The sequence below is a fragment of the Hyperolius riggenbachi genome, chromosome 1 (assembly GCF_040937935.1).
Source record: "Hyperolius riggenbachi isolate aHypRig1 chromosome 1, aHypRig1.pri, whole genome shotgun sequence".
Classification (NCBI taxonomy): Eukaryota; Metazoa; Chordata; class Amphibia; order Anura; family Hyperoliidae; genus Hyperolius; species Hyperolius riggenbachi.
Window position 1 is genome coordinate 239,917,538 of NC_090646.1, and position 16,576 is coordinate 239,934,113.

At 46.0% G+C, this 16,576-nt stretch overlaps 1 pseudogene; it reads left to right on the plus strand.

Annotated features, from left to right (window-relative positions):
* The window catches only part of LOC137547341 (OTU domain-containing protein 7B-like), a 123,298-nt pseudogene that overhangs the window by 89,060 nt on the left and 17,662 nt on the right, over positions 1-16,576 (plus strand).

The window sequence follows — 16,576 nt, forward strand, 5'->3', positions numbered from 1 at the left end:
ATGCACAAGTTGGCCTCGAGTTTAGTGGAAAGTCTTGCATGACTGCTTTCTATTCTGAAATAAGGCATCTGTGTCTTGTGCGGGTAGTGTTGGGCGAACACCTGGATGTTCGGGAAAGTTCGCCGAACATGGCCGCAATGTTCGGGCCGAACCCGAACTCCCCGAACATCCCGCTTTTGGGGGCCCTATGGGGTCGCAGGCATAAGGGGGGAGCATGCCCCGATCGCGGGGGGGGGTTGGAAATTCCCCCCAACCCCTCCGCTAGCGCTCCCCCCTCTGCCCGCTTCCCCATACAAAAGTTTCAGGAAGTACCGGTCCGGTGGTAGTGGGTGGCTGGCAGTGGGCGGCACTGTGAAGTGAGTGACTGAGGAGGAGGAGTCCGGAGAGTGACGCGTTAAGGGAGGCCAGGCAGCGGGCGGTTCAGCAGTAGTACGGTACTACTGCTGAACCGCCCGCTGCCCGGCCTCCCTCAAAGCGTCACTCTCCGGACTCCTCCTCCTCAGTAACTCACTTCACAGTGCCGCCCACTGCCAGCCACCCACTACCACCGGACCGGTACTTCCTGAAATTTTTGTATGGGGAAGCGGGCAGAGGGGGGAGCGCTAGCGGAGGGGGTGGGGGGAATTTGTCAGCAACCGATTTCAGAGGAGTTGAAAGGAATCTGACTGATTTCTCTGTGTTGCGTCTGCTAGGATCATAAAAGCTTGAATCTGATTGATTGGCTCCTTGGCGGTATGCAATCTGGGGTTGCGGGGACAGGCAAGAAGCTTATTTTCATTTAACAATATTGACATATATGCAAGACTATACAAGATTCCTTAGCCTATTATGATATGTTCTTTAGAAGGTTTTTAAAGTAACCTTGATGTCCCTTTTACACATGTGCGTTGTTAGTTTCACCGCAGGGTACCGCAATGACAATTCAAGGCAATAGGGCCTAGCACACTTACTGCGTCGCACCAGAAGTTCCAGATTGTGCAACCCACCACAAAGTCAACAGCGTGTTGACGTGGCGAATGTGTAAGTCCATTAGCAACACAGGGCTTTTAATATGTTGGTGTCGGCTGTGCGGCACGCATGTGTGGAATGATGGAAATACGACCAGAAACCTGGGAATCCCAGTAATGTATTTCCTGCCCAGCATGGAGTATGTCACACGCGGCGGCGGGGGTGGGGGGCACGAGCTATGCATATGACCCTGCCTGCGCACTCTGAAGTTTTTTGCAGTATGATGAGATGTGGGCGGAGCATCACAATGCAATTGCCAGGTCTATTACCAGCCTAAAGGACACTTGAACCGAGAAAAAGAGTAAGATACTTGCCTAAAACAGCCTACCCAGTCCTCTCTCTGTTCCCTTGTTCCACTGCCGGGCCCTCTGTTGGAATATGCCTTCAGCATTCCTCTGAGGGCTTTGGAAGAACTTATGTTCTCGAGTGCTTCTGAAGACGAGCATGCGCAAGTGTGGGCTTACACATGCACAGTATGGCTGCACCAGTCTTTGGGAGCATTCGGGGATGAGCAGGCCTGGATTTACCTTACAGGAGCCTATAGGTACAGATATCCTGGCAACTTAGACTTCGCCCTCCCAAACCGTACGCAAGTTTATTGGCTGCCCCAGCTGTCACTACTTCCTTTGCCCATGAAAGGTAGCTACAGGTGCCCCTTAGAATTAGGTAGCCATAAGTACCCTCAATATTAAGTAGCTAGAGGTGCCCCCAAGTAGGTAGCTAGAGTAACCTCAGTATTAGGTAGCAACAACAAGTGCCCCTGACTGAAGGGAGATCTCATCAGTGGAATCCCGAGAGCTCCTCCTGAGAGGGAGGGGAGTGAGCCGCCTTTCCATCATCAGGCACCTGTAGGCACATGCGTAAATCCGGCCCTGGGGATGAGGGTGCTTTCGAAAATCTTCAGAGTCAGGAAGGCACAAAACTTGAAAGGGGAACAGCGCTAGAACGAGAGAGGACCTGAAAGGCTCTATAGCAGTGATGGCTAACCTTGGCACTCCGGCTGTGACAAAACTACAAATCCCATCCTGCCTCTGCCTCCCCGAGTTATGCTTAGAGCTGTCAGAGTATTGCAATGACTTATGGGACTTGTAGTTCCACCACAGTTGAAGTGCCAAGGTTAGCCAGGAAGTACATCCCAGGTCGCGGCTTAGCTTCCAATTGGAGGAAGCTCACGGAGGCGGACAGCGAGCGGGGCAGAGGTGGCAGAGCACAGAATGACTTGCAGGCTGCAGGTAAATAGGCTATCTACAAGCAGTCGCTAGCCTGGCGCTTTTTTCAGGGGGGCACAGCAGGCCCCAGGGGAGACTAGAGGCGGCAATAGAGAGACACAGAGGCATGTGATTATGCACAGAAAATGCCTCTGTGTCCTCTTAAGATTTCAAATACCCGCCTTGGGTTCTCTTTAGTTCTAGAGAATGGTGCACACGTAAACTGGATAACGAAACAGACTTTATCCAGCTGTAAATGAAAAGTGATAGTGACCCTTTCATACTATGTGCTGTTCAGTCTCCAGTGGTTAGACTCCCTCACCCTGTAATTGCTCAGTTAGATGTTCGTTCCATATTATGAAGAGGCGACACAAATATTTGGCTTTGTATCGGCTGCTGCAGTTAGACAGAACTTGGCATTCTTTAGCAGACGTCTCATCAGTGGAGTCACTGAGGTGTGCTAGCTTCCAGCATGTTCAGCAGTTGTGGGTGGCAAGGGTTTTGTAGGAATCCTTATTACATGGTGTATATGTACTGACATCTGTGTCCCTTCTGTTTTCAGTGTCACATTATCTCTGGAAGCCAAGTTAAACCTATTGCATAGTTACATGACGGTCACCTGGCTTTCTCTGCCATGTGAGACACAGGTATGTATGGGGGTGGAATTGGTTAAACCCATGTATGTGGCTAAAATTATATGAAGTGAATGTGTAATTTCTTTCATACCAAAAAACACTGCTGGAGGCACCCTTGATGATATGATACTGCTAAATGTTATATTTGTGAGAAGCGTAATTGCTTACCGTCTCACAAGGACAAATCGTTATTTAATGGAAAAGTAATGTTTATTCATGCACAGTAGAAAACGAGTTTCACTGGTCTTGGCCCGCTTCCTCAGGCCAATACAAGTGCCTGTAGAACTTTTGATCACCAACGTGCGCACTCAAGTTAATGGGGCACATACATTTCTAGTACTGAATAAGTCTGTCCTATTCTGCCTTTGAATTGCTTTGCTGACTGTATAAGCAAATAAAATGATATTCTAACACAATTGCACCTTTACGCAGGCCTGTATGGTTTTTGCATCTGCATGTGTATAAGGTCTTTGTGATACCAGTGCTGTGGAGTTGGAGTCTGAGCAATTTTGGGTATCCGGAGACGGAGTTGGAGTCAGAGATTTCATAAACTGAAGAGTCGGAGTCGGGAGTAGGAGTCAGATGATTTTTGTACAAAATCCACAGCCCTGGTATGTATAAGACTAAGGAGTCGGAGTCAAGGAGTCTGAGCTGTTTTGGGTACCTGGAGTCTGAGTTGGAGTCTGAGGTTTTATAAACTGAGGAGTTGGAGTCGGAAGATTTTTGTACCGACTCCACAGACCTGTGTGATACAGACTGGTTATGATTCCTTTTTATGTGTGTATAGGTTTCATATCAAACATTTTTCTGTCTATGAAAATGCTTTATGTCCGAAAAAACGAATAGGGAAGTACTTGTGCATTTTCTGCACATTCATGTGTGAGTCTTGCCACAGTGATGCAAGCAGTGTCTTGGGGGCGGGGCTGTGATCCTTTGTTTCAGTCACGCCTCCTTAATGACAGACAGTCAGCAGGATGCAAAAAACAAAGTTGAACTAGTGCTTTACACTTTGTATGTACAGCTACAAGCACAGCTAGCTGAAATCTGTGTTTACATTGGCTTTCCAAATCAGACAGTGGAAGATGATACAGTTTAAGCCAGCCAGAGTGTATTGCATAATCTTGTTAATTTAACATGTTTTACGGCACTATGACCTGCCTGACAGCTTACTAAAGGAGAGGAGCACAGAACAGACCTCACCCTGGTGATGCTCATACATGTTGAAGGTGGGGTGGAAGGGGGGAGGGGGGCTGATAGCCAAGGTTGTCAAGCTGTGGCCTCTTTTCCATGAGCAGCTGTAGGCAGAGAATTTACCGCCTGTTAGCTCCTCCTGTCCACCGGCCGGGAACTTTCAGGCACGTACATACAATGTGTGCACCTGTCGTTTTTGGTGCAGGGTGAGCCGATGAACCACTCACCCTGCTGCAGCACAAATTCCAGGTGCTAATTACTATTCCTCCTCCGAGTTGTTATAATTTAAGTAGGCCTCAGTTATTTGGACTGAGTTAGTCAAAAAGGCTTGGGGTGCAGACCTGCCCTTTAAGGGGATTTTCTCTTCGAGAGAAAATCTACAGTTCTGTCAGCAGAACTAGGACATACCAAGAAGCTGTTCTATGGACAAGGCCACAGGTCTCACTGACCTCAACATGTACACCACAAGAACAGTAAACATAGGCCATATTTACAAAGTACCAAATTCCTGTATGTAAGTGAGAAGTGACATTAAATATTAATCGAGTAGGTGTGTATTATGACACCACGAGGAGTCTAAGCCAATAGTCGGGTCTGGGGGATGGCTAAGATGAGGTCACATTTACCTCTTTCCTGGTCAGTATTAAAGGGCCGGGTGGGCGAACGGAGCTCACTCTGCTTCCTGCTTTCCTGCTATCTAGATGCTGACTGGAACCTCTAAGTATTTCCATTCTATATGTAATCTGATATGATGTATGTTGTACATAGGTAGTCTAGAAGATGTAACGTAGTCTAGAAAGAAGGTAACTGACTAACATTCAGGAGGAACGTTAGTCAAGAGCTGTAACGCCAAGACCTTAAACAGAAGAAGTTGCTTTGCTAGGATATGATGAACTATATCTGTATTTCTGCTTCCTGAATAAATAACTCGTACATTGAAGAAGCCTGAGAATGGTCTATCTCCAATAATGCTTGCTGTGTTGAGAGTCAAGGTATCTCACAGTCTGTGAAGCGCAACTATAAGAAGTTGCTGGCGTCGAAGCAAAAAGGTGATTTATATCACGAGTCATAGCAACTCAGAGGGAGAAGTAATTCAGGGTCCAGCAATTGCCAGTTCCCCGAATTACCTGTATGCAGGGCACGGACTATAACATTGCTGCTATAACTACGCCAAACTCATGCGCTACATGGTGAGAAGCCCTACCTTGCTTTCAGGCTGCCCCTCCAAGTAGTTGCATCTGATGCAACATGAGACATTTTTCCACCGCCTGATAATCCTGCTGAGTGTCAAAAGTGACATTCGCAGTGTTACCGAACACTGCCATTCGGTTGCATGTAATTGCAGCCGAATGGCGATTGAAGCCAGGCGGCTCAGCTGCTCGACAAACAAGCAGTTCAGCCGTTTATAGGAAAGAGGCCTAAAACACCCGAGGTTAGTGCAAAGAAGTAAAATTATTTTAGACTTCTGAGTATTTTAAAAGAATCTTGCGAGGAGCGCATGCGCGCGCAGGTTACATAGTTACATAGTTATTTTGGTTGAAAAAAGACATACGTCCATCGAGTTCAACCAGTACAAAGTACAACTCCAGCCCGTCCCCCACATACCCCTGTTGATCCAGAGGAAGGCGGAAAACTCCCCACAAGGCATGGTCCAATTAGCCCCAAAAGGGAAAAATTCCTTCTTGACTCCAGATGGCAATAAGATAAAATCCCTGGATCAACATCATTAGGCATAACCTAGTAATTGTAGCCATGGATGTCTTTCAACGCAAGGAAAGCATCTAAGCCCCCTTTAAATGCAGGTATAGAGTTTGCCATAACGACTTCCTGTGGCAATGCATTCCACATCTTAATCACTCTTACTGTAAAGAACCCTTTCCTAAATAAATGGCTAAAACGTTTTTCCTCCATGCGCAGATCATGTCCTCTAGTCCTTTGAGAAGGCCTAGGGACAAAAAGCTCATCCGCCAAGCTATTATATTGCCCTCTGATGTATTTATAAATGTTAATTAGATTTCCTCTAAGGCGTCTTTTCTCTAGACTAAATAAACCCAGTTTATCTAACCTTTCCTGGTAAGCGAGACCTTCCATCCCACGTATCAATTTTGTAGCTCGTTTCTGCACCTGCTCTAAAACTGCAAAATCTTTTTTGTAATGTGGTGCCCAGAACTGAATTCCATATTCCAGATGTGGCCTTACTAGAGAGTTAAACAGGGGCAATATAATGCTAGCATCTCGAGTTTTTATTTCCCTTTTAATGCATCCTAAAATTTTGTTCGCATTAGCTGCAGCGGCTTGGCATTGAGTACGATTATTTAACTTGTTGTCGATGAGTACTCCTAAGTCCTTCTCAAAGTTTGATGTCCCCAACTGTATCCCATTTATTTTGTATATATTAGCATTCACTACCTCATAAAAGCTGAGCATGTTAGTCAAACAGGACCTGTCTTTAGTAAACCCATGTTGATGCTGAGAAATAAGATTATTTTCTACTATGAAGTCATGTATAGTATCTCTTAGTAACCCCTCAAATAGTTTGCATACAAATGATGTTAAGCTTACAGGTCTATAATTTCCTGGATCTGATTTTTTGCCCTTGTTAAATAATGGGAAAATGTGGGCTGTACACCAATCCACTGGGACTCTGCCAGTTGAAAGAGAGTCACAAAAGATAAGATAAAGGGGCTTAGCTATAACTGAACTTAATTCTCTTAGGACCCAAGGATGCATGCCATCCGGGCCAGGTACCTTATCTATTTTTAATTTATTTAGTCTTGCCTTTACTTCTTCCTGCGTTAAGTATTTAACCACTTTCCGACCGCCTAACGCACAGGGGCGGCCGGGAAGTGGAGCCCGCAAGGACCAGCTCACCCACAGAGGCGGCGGTCCTTGTAAGGGCATGGGCGGAGCGATCGCGTCATCCGTGACGCGATCCTCCGCCCGGGATCGATAACCCGACATTTTTGTCTCCGCTCGCCGGCCACTTAGCAGCGCCGGCGAGCGGAGGAATCCGCACAATTAGCCAATCAGGTAGTATAAGGCACTTTGTTAGGTAAACAAAGTGCCTTATATGTGCTTCCTCCTCACCTCGTGGTCTCATTTTTGCAGAGACCACCAGCGAGGAGGAAGCACTTTGTAAGTTTCAACGCACACTGCCTTTTTTTGTACCTAGCCCCCCTGATCTCCCACCCCAGGCCTCATACCCCCCCTGATCACCCCAGCAGACCCCTGCCCAGCACCCTTCCACCCCTTTAAAATCCCCCCCCCCCACCTATCACTAACTAGCGACGCTATCCCCTGCGTTAGGTCCCTAACTGCCTCCTAGTCACCCCTGATCCCCCCCCCTACCTTTAGATCACCCCCACACCCCATCCCAGACTACCCCCCTGTATACTGTATACATCTGTATACAGCTACCTTACCCCCTGATCCCCCTCTGATCACCTGTCTATCACCTGTCCATCACCCCTCAGCACCCCCACCCATCAGAGCAGACCCTAACTGCCCCGCGGGGGTAACCGATCACCTGCCCAGGCCCTCGATTGCCCTCATACCCCCCTTCTGATTACATCCCCTGCTCTTTGTTTACATCTGTCCTCCCCAGCAATCACTAACTGATCTTTGATCAGTAACCCCCTGTGTCTGCCTCTCATCAGATCAGGACTCAGTCTGCCCCGTGCGGGCTCCTGATCAACCCCCCACCCCCTCAAATCGCCCTCCGACCCCCCCCCCCCCCCTAATCACCATCCAAGTGCATTGTATTTGACTGTGCTGTGATTGTATCGATTGTGCTGCGCTTGTATTCGGTTGTGCTGCGATTCTATTTGATTGTCCCGTGATTGGCTTCAATTGCCCCGTGATTGTTTGATTGCCTGAGACCCCACTTCCCACCACACCCAACCCCACCCTCCCCCCATCACCTTCCGAGTGCATCAGATTTGATTGTGCTGTGATTGGATTCGATTGTGCTGTAATTGTATTTGATTGTCCCGTGATCGGCTTTGATTGCCCCGTGATTGTTTGATTGCCTGAGACCCCACTTCCCACCACACCCAACACCACCCTCCCCCCCACCACGCCCAACCACCACCTTCCGAGTGCATCAGATTTGCTTGTGCTGTGATTGGAGTCGATTGTGCTGTAATTGTATTTGATTGTCCCGTGATTGTTTGATTGCCTCTGAGACCCCACTTCCCACCAACCCCAATACCTCTCAAATACTCCCTTTTTGCTAGGTAGGTGCTCTTTTTTTCTGGGTAGTGTCGGAGGAAAACCCCATAAATTTAGCAGTCCACAATGGCAAGAAGGGGGCTTTCCGATGACGAGGTATACAGGTATATGGACCAGTCGGATGAGTTCTTTTGGGAAGAATCATCCGTCGAATCATCCGGGTCCGAATTTGAACCTGTGGAAAGCAGTGGTTCCCTGACCGAAAGTGATGACGAGGCTTTGGTCCCGGCTAGAGCCAGGCGTACCAGACCCCATGTCGTTAGACCGCAGGTGGCGCAGGATCCGCCTCAAGGGCAGCAGGGTGGTGCTAGCGCTGATGATAGTTTTCTTGGTGAGACAGGCACCAGCAGCGCAGCATCTCCTGGACTTGGTACCAGTACTTCTGTAGACCCTGGTGAAGTGGTGAGCACCAGCATGGAAGTTGAAACTGGTACGGTGGCAAGTGCAGTAGTACCCCCGTCGCAGCCACCAAGAAGAAGACGGGCCCGTAGTACCCATAGACTCCCAGAGGTGCTGGCACATCCAGATTGGCAATCCCCTGATTCCGCCGCACCCGTAGTGCCCCTTTTCACCGCCCAGTCTGGAGTCCAGGTGGCGACAGCTCATCTAGGAACGGCCCTAGACTTTTTGCAGCTGTTCATCACCCAGGTTCTCTTGGACTTAATTGTGGTTGAGACCAACCGTAAAGCCACACAATTCATCACCGAGCACCCGGAGAGCATCTATGCCCAGCCTTTCCGGTGGAAACCAGTCCAAGTTTCCGACATTAAAATCTTTTTGGCCCTTATCCTTCACTTGGGACTAATGAAACAGAATGTATTGCGGTCGTATTGGTCTACGAACCCAGTACATAATGTTCCCTTGTACCCTGCTGCTATGTCCAGGACACGATTTGAGTCCATCCTGCGCTTCCTGCACTTTAACGATGACGAAACCTGTCATGAAAAGGGCCACCCTGCTTATGACCGGCTCCACAAAATTCGGCCCCTCATAGACCACCTGTCATCAACATTTGCAGATGCTTATATCCCTGAACAGCACATCTGCGTAGACGAGTCCCTCTTACGCTTTACCAGGCGCCTTGGCATCAAACAGTACATCCCAAGCAAGCGCGCCCGGTATGGGGTGAAACTGTATAAGCTCTGTGAAAGGGCCACAGGCTATACATGTCGTTTTAGGGTCTATGAGCGAAAAGACTCAAAATTGGAGCCGGTTGGATGCCCTGACTACCTGGGGAGCAGTGGAAAGGTTGTGTGGGACTTGGTGTCACCATTGTTCCAGAAGGGGTACCATCTTTTTGTGGACAATTATTACACAAGTGTGGCCCTCTTTCAGCACTTAAAGTTAGAAGGAATCCGATGCTGTGGCACTGCGCGGCCTAGTCGCCAGTGCTTCCCCCAACGGCTCGTTACCACCAGACTTGAACGGGGGCAGAGGGCCACCTTGCGTACTGAAGACCTGCTCGCGGTGAAATGGAGGGACAAGAGGGACGTTTACTTTCTGTCCACCATTCACACAGACACGACAGTCCAAATTCAACGGGCAACTAAGGTAATTTAAAAGCCCCTTGTCGTCCACGAATATAATGTCAACATGGGAGGGGTGGACTTCAATGACCAGAGGTTAGCGCCCTATTTAATTACCCGGAAAACAAGACGCTGGTATAAGAAAGTGTCTTTTTATCTGATTCAATTGGCAGTTTATAACAGCTTTGTTCTCTACAGTAAGGCTGGGAGAACTGGATCTTTCCTCCAATTTCAGGAACAGATCATTCTGGACATCCTTTATCCAGGAGGTGCCCCCCCCCCTCCCCCCCCAGATGCAACTAGCCGACTGCATGGAAGGCATTATGCCTATCAGCTTCCGTGTGCCCCAGGTCAACGCATCCGAAGAAAACGTTGCCGTGTCTGCAGCAGGGCTGGAACAAGGACTGACACCGTTTATTATTGTCCCTGCTGTCCTGACCAGCCTGGCCTATGCGTAGGGCAGTGTTTTGAGAGGTACCACGAGCAGGTACACTATTAGAACCTAGGGAACTCCAGACACAGGAGTAGGCACACACTCAGTAGTCTTTCACACATTGTCGCAGGGAGAGGAGAGGTAAGCTTGAAAACCAAACGGGTAAGCATAAAAGTTGGAAGAAGGATCGGTTTCGATGCTCGATATTGCTGATCTGTCCTGGGTTGGCGATATAAGACGGCATGTTTGAATTTCCCTTGAGTGTGGACACCCCCGGTTTATATGTGATTTGGGCCTATGATGATGCTTTAATGCCACACAGAGTCATCTCTATTGGCAGGCATATTGCTGTATCCTACAGGCATAATGCTGTATACTAAAGTTCTGAGGCCCAGTCACATAAGTTGGTGGCTCACCCTGAGTGCAGGGTGGCACGGGGTGTCTCTCTCCTGAGGTTATCACTGCCATTGATGTGGAGCAAGGTATGTTTGCCGTTCATTTTTCCTTTCAGCCCAGAGTGCATTACCCGTATACCCAATATAAGGAGTATAGCAGAAACTCCTAATACTGGCCATACATGTAATGATTGCAGAGACCCTAAAATGCCAGGACAGACTTCACAAATGACCCTATTTTGGAAAGAGGACACCCTAAAGTATTATGTGAGGTGCACGGTGAGTTCATAAAAGATTTTAGTTTTTGTCACAAGTTAGCAGAATTTTTTTTTAAAATTTTTTTTTTAACAAAGTGTCATTTTCCGTTTACTTGTGACAAAAAATAAAATTTTCAATGACCTCACCATTACCCTCATGGAATACCTTGTTGTGTATTCTTTCCAAAATGGGGTCATTTGTGGGGTTTGTTAACTGTCCTGGCAAGTGGGCGGGGTGCTAAATTTTGAGCACCCCTGTAAAGCCTAAAGGTACTCATTGGACTTTGGGCCCCTTAGCGTACTTGGGGTGTAAAAATGTGCCACACATGTGGTATCGCCGTACTCGGGAGAAGTAGTATAATGTGTTTTGGGGTGTATTTTTACACATACCCATGCTGGGTGGGAGAAATACCTCTGTAAATGACAATCTTTTGATTTTTTTACACACAATTGTCCATTTACAGAGTTATTTCTCCCACCCAGCATGGGTATGTGTAAAAATACACCCCAAAACACATTGTACTACTTCTCCCGAGTACGGCGATACCACATGTGTGGCACTTTTTTGAACCCTAACTGCGCTAAAGGGCCCAAAGTCCAATGAGTACCTTTAGGATTTCACAGGTCATTTTGCGGAAGTTGATTTCCAGACTACTCCTCACGGTTTAGGGCCCCTAAAATGCCAGGGCAGTATAGGAACCCCACAAATGACCCCATTTTAGAAAGAAGACACCCCAAGGTATTCAGTTAGGAGTATGGTGAGTTCATAGAAGATTTTATTATTTTGTCACAAGTTAGCGGAAATTGATTTTAATTGTTTTTTTCACAAAGTGTCATGTTCCGCTAACTTGTGACAAAAATAAAATCTTCTATGAACTCACCATACTCCTAACGGAATACCTTTGGGTGTCTTTTTTTGGGGTGTATTTTTACACATACCCATGCTGGGTGGGAGAAATAACTCTGTAAATGGACAATTGTGTGTAAAAAAATCTAAAGATTGTCATTTAGAGGTATTTCTCCCACCCAGCATGGGTATGTGTAAAAATACACCCCAAAACACATTATACTACTTCTCCCGAGTACGGCAATACCACATGTGTGGCACTTTTTTGCACCCTAACTGCGCTAAAGGGCCCAAAGTCCAATCAGTACCTTTAGGATTTCACAGGTCATTTTGCGGAATTTGATTTCCAGACTACTCCTCACGGTTTAGGGCCCCTAAAATGCCAGGGCAGTATAGGAACCCCACAAATGACCCCATTTTAGAAAGAAGACACCCCAAGGTATTCAGTTAGGAGTATGGTGAGTTCATAGAAGATTTTATTATTTTGTCACAAGTTAGCGGAAATTGATTTTAATTGTTTTTTTCACAAAGTGTCATGTTCCGCTAACTTGTGACAAAAATAAAATCTTCTATGAACTCACCATACTCCTAACGGAATACCTTGGGGTGTCTTCTTTCTAAAATTTGGTCATTTGTGGGGTTCCTATACTGCCCTGGCATTTTAGGGGCCCTAAACCGTGAGGAGTAGTCTTAAAACCAAATGTCGCAAAATGACCTGTGAAATCCTAAAGGTACTCCTTGGACTTTGGGCCCCTTAGCGTACTTGGGGTGTAAAAAAGTGCCACACATGTGGTACCGCCGTACTCGGGAGAAGTAGTATAATGTGTTTTGGGGTGTATTTTTACACATACCCATGCTGGGTGGGAGAAATAACTCTGTAAATGGACAATTGTGTGTAAAAAAAATTAACAAATTGTCATTTACAGAGATATTTCTCCCACCCAGCATGGGTATGTGTAAAAATACACCCCAACACACATTATACTACTTCTACTGAGTACGGCAATACCACATGTGTGGCACTTTTTTGCAGCCTAGGTGCGCTAAGGGGTCCAAAGTCCAATTAGCACCGTTAGGCTTTACAGGGGTGCTTACAATTTAGCACCCCCCAAAATGTCAGGACAGTAAACACCCCACAAATGACCCCATTTTGGAAAGTAGACACTTCAAGGTATTCAGAGAGGGGCATGGTGAGTCCGTGGCAGATTTCATTTTTTTTTTTTGTCGCAAGTTAGAAGAAATGGAAACTTATTTTTTTGTCACAAAGTGTCATTTTCCGCTTACTTGTGACAAAAAATAATATTTTCTATGAACTCACTATGCCTCTCAGTGAATACTTTGGGGTGTCTTCTTTCCAAAATGGGGTCATTTGGGGGGTATTTATACTATCCTGGAATTCTAGCCCCTCATGAAACATGACAGGGGGTCAGAAAAGTCATAGATGCTTGAAAATGGGAAAATTCACTTTTTGCACCATAGTTTGTAAACGCTATAACTTTTACCCAAACCAATAAATATACACTGAATGGGGTTTTTTTTTATCAAAAACATGTTTGTCCACATTTTTCGCGCTGCATGTATACAGAAATGTTACTTTATTTGAAAAATGTCAGCACAGAAAGTTAAAAAAATCATTTTTGCCAAAATTCATGTCTTTTTTGATGAATATAATAAAAAGTAAAAATCGCAGAAGCAATCAAATAGCACCAAAAGAAAGCTTTATTAGTGACAAGAAAAGGAGCCAAAATTCCTTTAGGTGGTAGGTTGTATGAGCGAGCAATAAACCGTGAAAGCTGCAGTGGTCTGAATGGAAAAAAAGTGGCTGGTCCTTAAAGGGATCCAAGCAGCTCTTGGCTTCAAATAGCTGCAAGGGCTGACATTGTTCAGAAGCTCAACCCCTGCTGTTTTACAAGTGCTGTTATCCAGGCTAGGTGTGACATTCTTCAACTGTAGCTGATGTTTTCTGTTTGAAGTACAATGGGGGTTTGTTTGTGGTCAATTAAGTCTACAGAGGTAATTTCTTATCTGTTTTCACCATCTCCTGCTCAGGGACCGCAGGTCCTTTGCGGTCGGACAAAGTAGGTAAATTAAATCTTAGATGTAAAAAAAATGAGGTAAAATAAAAGTTTTTTTTTTTTAATAAACCACGTTTTTAGAATGCATTTTTATTTGCTATAGAGCTGCCCTGGGTGTTAAAAATGATGCTCGGTTCACTTTAAGGGGTGTGAAGCCCACGGTCCTCAAGTGGTTAATATTACAGTTAGAAGATTGAGACTCTTCCGCCTCTGTAATTTGCAACAGTGCTGTTTCCTTTGTGAAGACAGAAGCAAAGAAAGCATTTAATAACTCTGCCTTACCTTGGTCATCCACCATTGAGTTCCCACCCTCATCCTTTAGGATTCCTATACAGTCATCCTTTCTTTTTTTAGAGTTGATGTACTTGTAAAACTTTTTTGGATTAGATTTTATATCCCTAGCGATTTGATTTTCAGCTTCGATCTTTGCCAGCCTAATTTCTTTTTTACAATTTTTATTGCACTCCTTATAATTGCTTAGTGCAGCCTCGGTCCCCTCCTGTTTTAGGACCTGATAGGCATTCCTTTTCCTCTTCATTTTATCCCTAACCTTTCTATTAATCCATAGAGGCCGTTTTTTATTCCTAGACATTTTGTTTCCATATGGGATATACATACTACAATATTGATTGAGAATAAGTTTAAAAGCTTGCCATTTCCCTTCAGTGTCCTCCCCTTGTAGTACATTATCCCAGTTCACCAAACTTAGTGCCTGCCTAATTTGATTGAACTTTGCTTTTCTAAAATTCATAGTTTTAGTGGTCCCGCTGCCCCGTGGCCTATCAGTCACCAGATCAAACGTTAGCATGTTGTGATCACTATTTCCCAAATGTTCTTGAACCTGCACATTTGATACATTATCTGGTCTATTAGAAATGATCAGATCCAGTAACGCATTCCCCCTAGTTGGTTCCGTTACCATTTGAGTCAAGTAATTGTCCTGTAGTGCTGCCAGAAATCTAGAGATGGCCGCTTAAACTAACCTCTGCGCGGATCACGGAGCATCTTTGCAATATATACCCGGTCACAGCACTCCATTCCTCTCATCTTCTGCAAACATAGCAGTGTGAACTATAGAGGATAATCCTGATCACAATGTCCAGCGGCAATAGGACCCGATCGAGCCAAAAGAAGAACAATAACCCTGCGGGCTCCGGCAAAGCACGTGGCTCACAACAACTCACGGACTTCATGGCCGACCCAGGCATGGAGGAATACGGGTTGGATGAAAGCAGAGACTACTCTGATGTGGAAAGATCCCCTCCACGTTCTAAGCAAGATCTGCTCATCAAAGTGCGAGAAGCAGCCCGCAAATAAATAACGATTGCTAATAAACAGCTTACCAGTGATCTTTTGAAGGAGATGAGAATCCTCTCCCAGCGCACCGCCGCCTTAGAAGATCGCATGGATAATGCTACCACCGTCCTAGAAGGCCACGAGGAAGAAGTCCTTAAATTACACAGCAAAATAGATCTTCTGAAGTGCCAAGCTGAAGATAGTGAAAATCACTCCAGGAGGGGTAACCTCCAAATTCGAAGGCATTCCAAAATCTGTCACGGATCTACCTGGCACTGTGACGGCCTGGCTTCAGGAGCTGGTCCCTGACATCCCACTTGAACGACTAGAACTGGATCGAGTCCATAGAGCGCTTACCAGGCGTACTGAAAATGGCCCTCCCAGAGATATCATCATGAAATTTCTCTATTATAAGACCAAAGAAGCGGTATTGGCAGCTTCCCGCGCTACTTCTCCACTCGTTTTCCAAGAACATACCTACCAGGTCTTTGGAGATCTCTCGCAAGCAACACTTCTGGGGAGGAAAGAGATGAAACCCTACCTGCAAGTCCTTCAGGATCGGCAAATCAAGTATTGTTGGGGTCTCCCTTGCTCTGGTTTTTTCCATCAACACCAAGCAATTCTCAGCCTCGTCCATAAGTGAGCTGCAAGACCACTTTTAAGCGCTGGATTTCCCACTTCCAGCCGCACCACCGCCACTCCAGAATTCGTCTTCTACCCCTTCTTCCCAGTGAAGCAACCAAAGTGGTTATCTCCTTTTGCCTGACAGCCCTAAAGAACAACAATCGAGAAAGAATAGGTCTGTTGCCCTCCGGGAGCTCTCTTCCCAGGTCTTCCGCACTTCATCACAGAAATATAAGTGACAGCTTATTGCTTTAATCTTACACATGATTTTTCCACCTTGACAAAGGAACCTTATCTGCGGTGTTGCCCGGCTCAGCCCCCACCGGCTGGCAATAATACTCGCATATACCAGTCTACTCCACCAATGTTTTTTTTTTCCCTGACTTTTTAGGTTTACTGTTAAGACTTTGAGTTCACCGAAATGGCCGCGCTTTTGTGGACACTTCCCTGCTAGTACTCTTCCCGCCTTATCTCCTCGTCGTCATGAACGACGGGGACAGTTTAAACTTCCCGCCTAATGCCCTTTCATTCTCCTGATGGTCCCGCTGCCTACCGTACAATGGCTGTTTATTAACTTTATGGAGTTAATGTTATAACCCTGCTACATTTCTGTTACGTTAACTTTTCATTAATTTTTACTCCCTGACATTTAATGCAAGAGGTTTTGAATCAGGATGATACCATTTATTGGCTAACTTAGAGATGGATAAACAGTGACCTTTAGACTTATAAAAAGCCTTCGTCGGACTGGTTCCTGACCAAAACTGAAAAACACAGCTCATATACACTGACATACAGAGGAGAAACATTCTTTAGCAAACATAAATGTAATTAGATGCCTTAACTGTTAC